Consider the following 11817-nt stretch of genomic DNA (forward strand, 5'->3'; position numbering starts at 1 on the left):
CCCTTTTTTGAATGTTGAGCCCCTGCCCCTCCAAAGGTCTTTGCACGGCCCTGCTGTAGATGATGATATGTTCAAACTCTTTGCAATTTTACACTGTCGAATTCCTTTCTGATATTGCTCCACTATTTGTCGGCGCAGAATTAGGGGGATTGGTGATCCTCTTCCCATCCTTACTTCTGAGAGCTGCTGCCACTCCAAGATGCTCTTTTTATACCCAGTCATGTTAATGACCTATTGCCAATTGACCTAATGAGTTGCAATTTGGTCCTCCAGCTGTTCCTTTTTTGTACCTTTAACTTTTCTAGCCTCTTATTGCCCCTGTCCCAACTTTTGAGATGTGTTGCTGTCATGAAATTTCAAATGAGCCAATATTTGGCATGAAATTTCAAAATGTCTCACTTTCAACATTTAATATATTGTCTGTGTTCTACTCTGAATACAATATCAGTTTTTGAGATTTGTAAATTATTGCATTCTGTTTTTATTTACAATTTGTACTTTGTCCCAACTTTTTTGGAATCGGGGTTGTGTGTGTGTGTGTATATATATATATATATATATATATATAAAGATCGCATGTGGCTCTGATGTCCGACAGCTGAAGCACAAATGCGACCACACACAGGGCATTGGACACCCATCCATGGTGCAGGATTCATGGCTTCTTGGTAACGGCATTCGCATGCAGCAGCTAGATGTTGGTGACGTCCGTATTCAAAATTGGTGATTTTGCTTTTCTGGTCAATGCGAGCCACCTGGTTCAGTCAAAGGCAGCATCCTCAAGTTGATTGGGTAAGAGGTCAGCCCACTTGCAGTACATCTTGAGGTTGCCTTTGTATCTTTTCTTTCGGCGACCTTTATTTCAACTGCCTGACGATAGCTCCCAATAGAATATTTGCCTTGTGTAGCTGGGCCTGGAGCAGCTTTGCCTCAATGCTTGTGGTATTTGTTCTGTCAAGAACAACAGTGTTGGAGACCTTGTCTTGCCAGTGTATAAGGGACCGCGTGTGGAATTGTTCCAGCTGTTTGAGGCGTCTGGGGTAGATGGTCCAGGTTTCGCAATCATACAAGAGAGAGGGTAGTACTACCACAATGTATACCTTCAACTTCATTGACGTGCGGATATCTTTGTGCTGCAAAATTCTGGAACGGAGTCTCCCCATTACCTGACTGGCTTTCTGGATTCAGGCTGTGATTTCCTCATCAAGGGAGCCGTTGTTGGAGATTGTACTCCCAAGATGCATGAAGGCATCTACGTTCATCAATTGAGTGCCATCAATGGTGATGTGGCTGTGCGGTGCTGTTGAAGGAAGGTTGGAAAAGAATGTCAGTCTTCTTGAGGCTAAATGTCAGGCCAAATAGTCTGGATGCCTCTGAGAATTCATTGACAATCATTTGAAGATGATTCCCTTGGTGGGCCATCAGGGCACAATCATCAGTGAACAAAGCTTTTGTGATGAGTTTCTCCAGGGTCTTTGTTTTTGCTTTGAGACGGCGAAGATCGTACAGTGAACTGTCCAGTCAGTATCTGACATAAATCCCAAAGTTGAGGTCTTTGACAGTGTACAGCAAAACTTGAGTGAAAAACAGGTTGAACAGGACTGGTGCAAGGATGCAGCCCTGTTTCACACCATTACTAATGTTGAAGCTTGCTGATGGCTCTCCACCTGACGATACTTCTCCCGTCATGGAACAGCTGGATGTGTTCTGTGAACTTCATTGAACAGCCCAGCTTTCTAAGGACAACCCACAGCACCTCTCTGTTGACCATGTCAAAGGCTTTTGTCAGGCTAATGAAAAGCTGAGTAAAATGTTCATACTCTGCTCTAGGCATTTCTTTTGGACCTGTAGACCATAAGGTGAACCCCGTTTTCGTTTTAGGTCGCTCCGACATCTCTGAACCACATGCTCTTTAGCTGATAAAAAGGACCAAGTTATGTTACACTTATAGCAAACTTTCCGCGTCACAGAATCGCACTCGTTTTTTAAATTGAGACATTTTCTGAAGAACTATTTTCCTCAGAGGTGAATGCGATTTTGACATCACGAGACACCACGTGACCGCACTAAACCAATTGCGTAGCCGATTTACGACAACAAACTGGAAAAATGACAGCCTGCCTGGTGTTGTCAAATGTAACCAACATAAAGGAATCTCCCAAAATATCCTTCTAAAGTGGGCCAAATTGATTCTTAACAGTGCTTTATTTATAGCACGAAAATGAATGATGCAAGTGGATGATAAAGGCAGACATTTCATGTTGTCATTTTGATCAATAAATGGAAATAATTCTAATTATCAATGATAATGATAATTCATGTGGGCCAAATGGATTCTAAATAGTGCTTTATTTATAGCACGAAGAACAATGATGCAAGTGACCTTTCATGTTGTCATTTTGATCAATAAATGGAAACAATTTAATTAATCAGTGATAACCATTCATGTATTTCTAAAGTGGGCTAAATGGATTCCAAACAGTGCTTTATTTATAGCACAAAGAACAATGATGCAAGTGGGTGATAAGGTAGACCTTTTCATGTTGTCATTTTTATCAATAAATGGAAATAATTCTAATTATCAATGATAAGGAACATTCAGGTATTCATTTGTTCATTTATTCACTCACAACTATATACAACACATAAAAACAATCATAACAAGTATACACTGACTGGCATAAACTTATACATATATAAATAAACATCATAATAAAATGAATGATAATGATATCAATGGAATAGAATAGAGGTAAAAACCACATGACATGCTATTCCTCACCGTCAGTGTCAGGGCAGTTATCATCTTCTTTCTCTTCTGTTTCCTTTGTGTTCGAACAGCTGGAACACCTGCACAAGTCTGTACAAAAGAAAAGAAAAAAGGATGGATAGATAGGCAGACAAACAGTCAGACTTCATTTTTCCTGGTGGACTGGTATTTAGTGGCATATTAACATCAAAGCACACAGACATACTATGACATCCATACGAACATACACACTACCCTATTAAAGTCAAAGTGTACTTTATTGTCAAAAATCTTTGCAACAGGCATTAAGACAGGAGGGGGGGCAGTCCTTAACTCAAACACTGCATTTTGGTAATTTATGGTATTGGAATATTATAGGCATGGGGAAGTTATGTATTGGAATGTTATTTTACTCACACCCACACACATACACAACACATTATAGTTCACACACACACACACACACACACACACACACACACACACACACACACACACACACACCAGCAAAAGTACAACCAATAGACATCTTTCCATATTCATACAGCCATCCATACATCTGTACATCAATGTACTATAAATCAACACATACATTCAAATTAGACAAATGCAAGGAGATTGTGTGCAGTCAGTAGCAGTGTAGATAGTCATTCAACTACTCTCTCTCTCTCTCTGTGTGTGTGTGTGTGTGTGTGCTGGGGGATGGGATGCATTTGCATAGACTACCTACTGTGTAGTGGGGGATGAGGGTGAGATGCCTTTTAGCTTACCTGCGGTCTGTGTCTTTGACAAAGCTTCTTTTTGTCGTCTGCCAGCCTTGACGACATATTTGCAGGTTTTCTTGCATATTATACAGATGGCAGGAAGGACAGGGCCAGAGCTCGAGATGGGCAGGCTTGATCTGGAACGAAGTTTCCTTGTCGGAGTCATGCCAGTCACTGTTGCAGGGATAGCCTCGCTGGTCTGGGGGTCTTGTTTATCATCTCCCTGCTCTTTCTCTCGCACGAGACGCCTTTTTGCTCTTTCAATTTTGCTCTTGTCAATGAACCTCCGGTAACATGTGGGATGGAAAGCCGCGTCTTCGGGAATTTTATCAAAATCCAAGTCAAGACAGTGTTTGTAATGTTCGGATACGTCTCTGCACTCACCCTCAACTCCAGCCACTGCTGAAGGCTGTTTCGGTAAGTATTCCACCGTATGCTGGTGAAATTCTGTATTTTTTCATGCTTCACAGAAGATATGTGCATATAACAAGTCTTACGTGTCTAAGATTTAGTTTTTTCAACAGTTTCGGCCGAGTTTTCTTCTTCTTCGGTACTGCTGGATGATAGCACTGCTACTCCAGTGGCTGCCATGCTGCTTCTGTTTACCTAGCACAGCTGGTAGCTACCAGCTACCCGATTCGTTCAGTCTGATGACGTTTCAACCGTGGCACCTCTCGTGAGCCAAAGTGTTATTACGCCTGCCAAATATGTACATACGCCTTGGAGATACTAGTTCTTCATTAAATGTTGCGATTTAAGAAATGAGCGCGATTCTGTGACGCAAACTGTTTTGTTGTAATCTTACCACAACTCATTCTTTTTTATGAACTGAAGCGTGTGCGGTTCGGAGAGGTCGGAGCGGGATCTCTTTTCGGAAGGACTTTTCGAGGTTCACCTTACGGCCTACTGCCTGATGGTAAAGATCATGTCAACGGCGGATTGGTTAGTGCAGAAACCGCACCGTGACTCAGGGAGGTTGCATTCAAAAATTGACGAATTCAGCCTATTCAGGATGATACGTGCGAGGATCTTGCCAGCTATTGAAAGCAGGGAGATGCCCCTGTAATTCCCACATTCAGCTCGTGAGAATTTGTTTTTATACAGGGCAATAATTGTGTCTCTGAAATCAGAAGGCATTTTTTCTTCTTCTCAGATACGTTAGAACTTTGTGAAAAGGCTGCAGTGATTCCCTGTCTAAAATCGTGTATGGTTTGGCTGGAGTTCCATCTTGTCCCGGAGCTTGCTTATATATATTGTGGCAGCGGGGGCGTGGCCAAGCAGCAGTCTGTGAATGGAGGGCGGGGTCGGGGAAGGTAAGTGGCTAGGTCATTACACCTGATGTCAATTTGTGTGTGTGTGTGTGTGTGTGTGTGTGTGTATATGTGTGTGTGTGTGTGTGTGTGTGTGTTTGTTGCAGGGATGGAGTATAAAGGGAGGGGGAGAGGAGAGAAGAGGGATTCGCTCCCCGACCACAACACGTGTGTGTGTGAGTGAGTGAGTGAGTGAGTGAGAGAAAGAAAGAAAGAAAGAAAGAAAGAAAGAAAGAAAGAAAGAAAGAAAGCTGAAAAGCTCAATAAAGTGCGTGTGTGTGAACACGAACTCTTGCCTGCCGTGCTTCTGTGCTCCACCCACATCGGGGATTACTACAATGGTGCTGAAACCTGGGACGCACAGAAGGGAACCACCCCATGGAGTCCTCCCCATTCAAAGAGCTCATCCTTGCCCTCTCTACCGCCCAGCAGAACCAGCATCAAGAGCTGATCACCCTCCGGAAGGAGCAGCAGCAGCGCTTCGAAGACTTGATGCTGGCCCAGCAGGAAGATCGCCAGGCGTTCCGGCACCGGCTCATGTCAGCAGGGCCGCCGGCCACCGCTGCCGCCACCCTCACGAAGATGGGACCGCAGGACGATCCGGAAGCGTTCCTCGCTCTCTTTGAGCAAGCAGCTGAGGCGTGGGGGTGGCCGCTGGAGTAGTGCACGGTGCGCCTCCTCCCGCTCCTGACTGGCGAGGCGCAGCTCGCAGCGCAGCAGCTCCCTGCTGACAGCCAGCTGGTCTATGCGGACCTGAGGAAAGCCATCCTGCAGCGGCTCGGCCGCTCTCCGGAGCAACACCATCAGGGCTTCCGGACGCTGACACTGGAGGAGGTGGGCCGGCCGGCCGTTTGCATTCAGCCAGCAACTCCAGGACGCCTGCCGGCGGTGGCTGAGGGCGGAAGACCGCGACGCCGAGGAGATCATCGATCTGGTGGCACTGGAGCAGCTTACCTCTCAACTTCCGGAAGGAACGGCGGAATGGGTCCAGTGTCACCACCCGGCGTCGCTGGAACGAGCCATCGAGCTGGTGGAGGACCATCTGGAGGCGGCTCCGACGGCAGGCAGACCAGGCGTCTCCCCTCGATTCTCTTCTCTCTCTTCCCCCCAGCTCTTGTCCCCCTACCCACCCTGTTCCCCTGCCACGGAGGCGGCGGCTGGCTCCTCCCCAGCCGGCCCGCCGCACCCGTTGTGTCCTCCCATCTCCCTCTTCTGTGTCTGTGTTGTCTCCCCCTCAGGTGAGTGACACCCATAACACCAGTGCAGAGGGAAAGCCTGGGCCGGTGTGCTGGTGCAGCGGGGAATCGGAGCGTCTCCAGAATCATAGCCCTGCAAGGGAGGTGGAGGCTGTCATCCGGATCCCCGACGTGCCAGAAACCGCCCCCGATTGGGCCGGAACGTATCGCGTACCGGTGAGTATTCAAGGGGATACATATCACGCTTTGGTGGATTCTGGTTGCAATCAGACCTCAATTCACCAACGCCTGGTGCAAGATGAGGCATTGGGGGGAGCACAAGCGGTGAAGGTGTTGTGTGTACACGGAGATGTTCACCATTACCCTCTAGTATCGGTCCATATTCTATTCCGGGGCCAAACGCATAAAATGAAGGCAACAGTTAATCCTCACCTTACGCACTCGTTGATCTTGGGTACTGATTGGCTGGGATTGAAAGAATTAATGGAGTATTTAACACATAGTGGGTCCTGCCCTAGTAGGTCACGGGAAGATCCTGGTGTGGCATTGGCTAGAGAAGCTGTCACAGAGCCATCTGCGTCAACACCGCGTCAGAGTGAGGAGCACCCCGCCCCTCCTCCCTCTCTCGGGGAGTCCCTTGAGGATTTCCCATTAGAGCAGTCGCGAGACGAGACTCTGTGGCATGCGTTTGACCAAGTGAGTGTAATCAATGGTCAAACTCTTCAGCCAAGCACGGCACCAACCTTCCCCTATTTTGCCATTATTAAAGATAGATTGTACCGAGTGACGCAGAACACTCAAACTAAGGAACGAGTAACCCAGTTGTTAATCCCAAAGAGCCGTAGGGAACTCGTATTCCATGCGGCTCACTTTAATCCCATGGCTGGACACTTGGGGCAAGACAAAACACTAGCCCGAATAATGGCCCAGTTCTATTGGCCAGGGATTCGCGGGGATGTCCGTTGGTGGTGTGCGGCGTGCCGTCAATGCCAATTAGTAAATCCCGCGGCCACTCCAAAAGCGCCGTTGCGCCCTCTTCCTCTAATCGAGACGCCGTTTGAGCAAATTGGGATGGATCTCATCGGGCCATTAGATCGGTCAGCACGGGGATATCGCTTTATTTTAGTTCTAGTGGACTATGCAACGCGATATCCGGAGGCAGTGCCTCTCCGCAATATCTCAGCACGCAGTATTGCGGAGCGCTCTTCCGTGTTATCTCCCGGGTCGGGATTCCGAAAGAAATCCTGACAGACCAAGGCACCTCGTTTCTGTCACGCACACTGCGCGAGCTGTATGGGTTACTGGGGATTAAGTCCATCCGCACCAGTGTATATCACCCACAAACAGATGGATTAGTAGAGTGATTCAACCAGACACTCAAAAACAATCTGGAAATTCGTTAGTGAAGATGCGCGTAATTGGGATAAGTGGCTCAAACCCCTGTTGTTCGCAGTACGAGAGGTCCCGCAAGCCTCCACAGGGTTTTCTCCCTTCGAATTATTATATGGGCATAAGCCGCGTGGCATTCTGGATGTGCTGTGGGAAAATTGGGAGGAGGGACCTTCACCGAGTAAAAATGAAATCCAGTACGTTCTTGACCTGCGCGCAAAACTCCACACCCTCACGCAATTAACCCAGGAGAATTTACGGCAGGCACAAGAACGTCAAAGCCGGCTGTATGACAGGGGCATGCGCCTTAGAGAATTCACGCCGGGAGAAAAAGTACTCATATTATTGCCCACATCGAGTTCTAAATTAGTCGCCAAGTGGCAAGGGCCCTTCGAGGTCACACGGTGAGTTGGGGACGTCGACTATGAGGTAAAGCTAACGGATAGGGGTGGGGCACTGCAAGTCTACCACCTCAACCTTTTAAAATGCTGGAATGAGGGGGTCCCCGTGGCATTGGCGTCGGTAGTCCCAGAGAAGGCGGAGCTGGGGCCGGAGGTAAAAAAAATAACACCTCAGACCACTCCGGTCCCTTGTGGAGACCACCTCTCGCCGACCCAACTCATGGAGGTAGCCAAGTTGCAGAAGGAATTTTCTGACATGTTCTCGCCCCTTCCGGGTCGTACCCACCTCATAGAACACCACATCAAAATGCCCCCGGGGGTGGTAGTGCGTAGCCACCCTTACTGCTTGCCCGAACACAAGAAAAAGGTGGTTCGGGATGAACTCAAGGCCATGCTCGAAATGGGCATAATCGAGGAGTCCCACAGTGACTGGAGCAGCCCAGTGGTCCTGGTTCCCAAGACTGATGGGTCGGTCCAGTTCTGTGTGGACTATAGAAAGGTCAATGTGGTGTCTAAATTTGACGCGTACCCAATGCCTCGCATTGATGAGTTGCTTGATCGGTTAGGCGCTGCTCGCTTTTATTCGACACTGGATCTAACCAAGGGATATTGGCAGATCCCCTTGACTCCTCTATCCCGAGAGAAAACGGCCTTTTCCACACCATTTGGTTTACACCAATTTGTCACGCTCCCCTTTGGGTTATTTGGGGCGCCCGCTACGTTCCAGTGGCTTATGGACAGGGTCCTCCGCCCTTATGCTGCCTATGTGGCCGCCTATCTAGATGACATAATAATCTACAGTCATGATTGGCCGCGGCACTTGGAACACCTGAGGGCTGTTCTAAAGTCGCTGAGGCGAGTGGGCCTCACAGCTAACCCGAAAAAGTGTGCAATTGGGCGGGTGGAAGTACAGTGTCTGGGGTTCCACTTGGGTCATGGGCAGGTGCGTCCCCAAATTAACAAGACTGCAGTGATTGCGGCCTGCCCAAGACCAAAAAGGAGGTGAGGTGGTTCTTGGGGCTGGCTGGCTATTATCATAGGTTTATACCTAACTATTCGGATGTCACCAGCCCGCTAACCGACCTCACTAAAAAGGGGGCTCCAGATCCGGTCCAGTGGACAGAGCAATGCCAACAGGTCTTCTCTGAGGTAAAAGCTGCACTGTGTGGGGGGCCACTTTTACACTCCCCTGACTTCTCTCTTCCCTTTATTTTGCAGACTGATGCATCAGACAGGGGGCTGGGGGCTGTTTTGTCCCAGGAGGTGGAGGGTGAGGAGCACCCAGTGCTGTACATCAGCCGAAAGCTGTCGGTGCGCGAAAGCAAGTATGGCACAATTGAAAAGGAGTGTCTCGCCATCAAGTGGGTGGTCCTCGCCCTCCGATACTACCTGCTGGGACGCCCTTTCATTCTCTGTTCGGACCACACGCCCCTCCAGTGGCTCCACCGCATGAAGGATGCCAATGTGTGGATCACCCGTTGGTATCTCGCTGTCCAGCCGTTTAAGTTTGAGGTGATCCACAGGCCGGGGGCACAGATGGTGGTGGCAGACCTCCTGTCCCGTCGGGGGGGGTGTCAGCTTCAGGCCGGATGGCTCCCCGGCCTGAGTCGGGCAGTGGGGGTGTGTGGCAGCGGGGGCATGGCCAAGCAGCAGTCTGTGAATGGAGGGCGGGGTCGGGGAAGGTAAGTGGCTAGGTCATTACACCTGATGTCAATCTGTGTGTGTGTGTGTGTTTGTTGCAGGGATGGAGTATAAAGGGAGGGGGAGAGGAGAGAAGAGGGATTCGCTCCCTGACCACAACATGTGTGTGTGAGTGAGTGAAAGAAAGAAAGAAAGCTGAAAAGCTCAATAAAGTGCATGTGTGTGAACACGAACTCTCGCCTGCCATGCTTCTGTGCTCCACCCACATCGGGGATTACTACACACACATTATATATATATATATATATATATATATATATATATATATACACACACACACACACACAGAGGTGGAAAAACTGGATTGACAAAGTAAAAGTCCTGCTTAGGTTTTCCTTCTGCCTGTGCTCTCAACACAGGTGATTTCACCAATTAGCTCATCAACCTGGCTAAGGGGATGTGGTAATTAGGATCAGCTGGTTCATTGAATTGGCTGGAGCAAAAACGTGGCAGGGTTTTTACTTTCTGCACCCGGGTTTTTCCACCTCTGTATATATATTATATATATATATATATATATATATATATCAGCTGGATAGTACAGTGACTGTACTACGATGTAAGCTCACTGACTACGATGCAGGAGATCGGGGTTCGAATCCCGGTCGGGGCAAAACATCATCCAGTAAGGGTCCTTAGGCAAAACCCCTCATGATATATCAGCCTACCTCAGGAATGAGTGAAAACATAACTGATAGAGCTCAGACGTCACCCGGGTCAACAAGGTCTGCGTCAGTTGCTAGGGAACCAGGGCAAACTGATGAGAAATGGGCTACTGGAACAAGACATCGATGGACGAGGACAGAAAATACGGATTTGCTGGAATGCTACTATACAAGCAATCCCAGAGAGAGGGGATACATGCAGAGAATGTGGGACCATTGGATACTTCGAAACCCACAATCAAGGCTAACAAAGAAACAGCTATTAGCCCAGTGTTCCAACATCCATAATCGAAATCTGCTATCACAACTAGAGATTAATGAAATACAACAACGATGCTACGGCAAGGGGGAGCCAGGAAGACAGGTCAGCGGGGAGATGTCATCATCCCCACAACCAGAGATTGGGTACCAAGCCCCAACAGCTAACAGCCTCAACACAAGAGCTGCTGACCTGAGAAGGAAGATCGTGACCCAACTGGAAACCTGGAGCCCCCGACGAATACCAAAGCTGAGTTGCCAAGTACCTTCAGAAGATCTACTAGTAGATGTGAATGCTGCTCTGAAGACAATCTCCACAAGAACCATCACTGAGACCAACAAGCTGATACACAGTACAGCAACAGTAATCATGGAGATGCTTGGACACAAGGTGGGCTCGGGACATAACAAACAGTATCCACCATGGAAGAGACGATTAGAGGCCAAGATAAAGGCAGCAAGGAGAGAAGTTAGCCAGCTAGCTGAACTACAGAAAGGGAACATGGTGAATAAAGGGGCGCCCAGGAAGTACAACTCACTCTCCATACCAGAGGCACTCGAAACTGCCAAACAGCGACTAACAGCTCTGGCCACCCGGTTGAGGAGATACACCAAGGAAGGAGAGGCCAGGAGAATAAACAAGCTGTTCTCCACTGAACCAGCCAAGGTGTACTCTCAATGGCAGGGGAACAACAACCGGTCAGACCCACCAAGAGCTGAGGTGGAAAAATACTGGAAAGACATATGGGAAAGAAAGGCATCACACAACACCGATGCCCAATGGTTAGTGGACCTAAGAGCTGACCACAGCAACCTCCCAGAACAAGAACCAGTAACCATCTCAATGGCAGACATCCAAGAAAGAGTGTCAAAGATGAAGAGCTGGACAGCACCAGGCCCCGATATGATCCATACGTACTGGCTGAAGAAGCTAACTGCACTCCATGAACGCCTAGCAGCACAGATGAACCAGCTGCTGAGGGATGGAACCCACCCAGAATGGCTAACCCAAGGCAGGACAGTCCTAATCATGAAGGACCCCCAGAAGGGACCCATCCCATCCAACTACCGGCCAATTACCTGTCTCTGCACAACATGGAAGGCCCTGTCAGGCATCATTGCGGCAAAAATGAGTAAGCATGTGGCTCAATACATGAGCGAGGCACAGAAAGGAATTGGCAGTAACACCAGAGGAGCCAAGCACCAGCTACTGGCCGATAGAACAGTCGCCCGAGACTGTAAGAAGAGACAGACCAACCTGTGCACTGCCTGGATTGACTACAAGAAAGCCTACGACTCAATGCCACACACATGGATACTGGAATGTCTGGAACTGTATAAGATCAACAGGAACCTAAGGACCTTCATACAGAACTCAATGGAA

The sequence above is a fragment of the Neoarius graeffei genome, chromosome 11, assembly GCF_027579695.1.
Source record: "Neoarius graeffei isolate fNeoGra1 chromosome 11, fNeoGra1.pri, whole genome shotgun sequence".
In the NCBI taxonomy this organism is placed as follows: domain Eukaryota; kingdom Metazoa; phylum Chordata; class Actinopteri; order Siluriformes; family Ariidae; genus Neoarius; species Neoarius graeffei.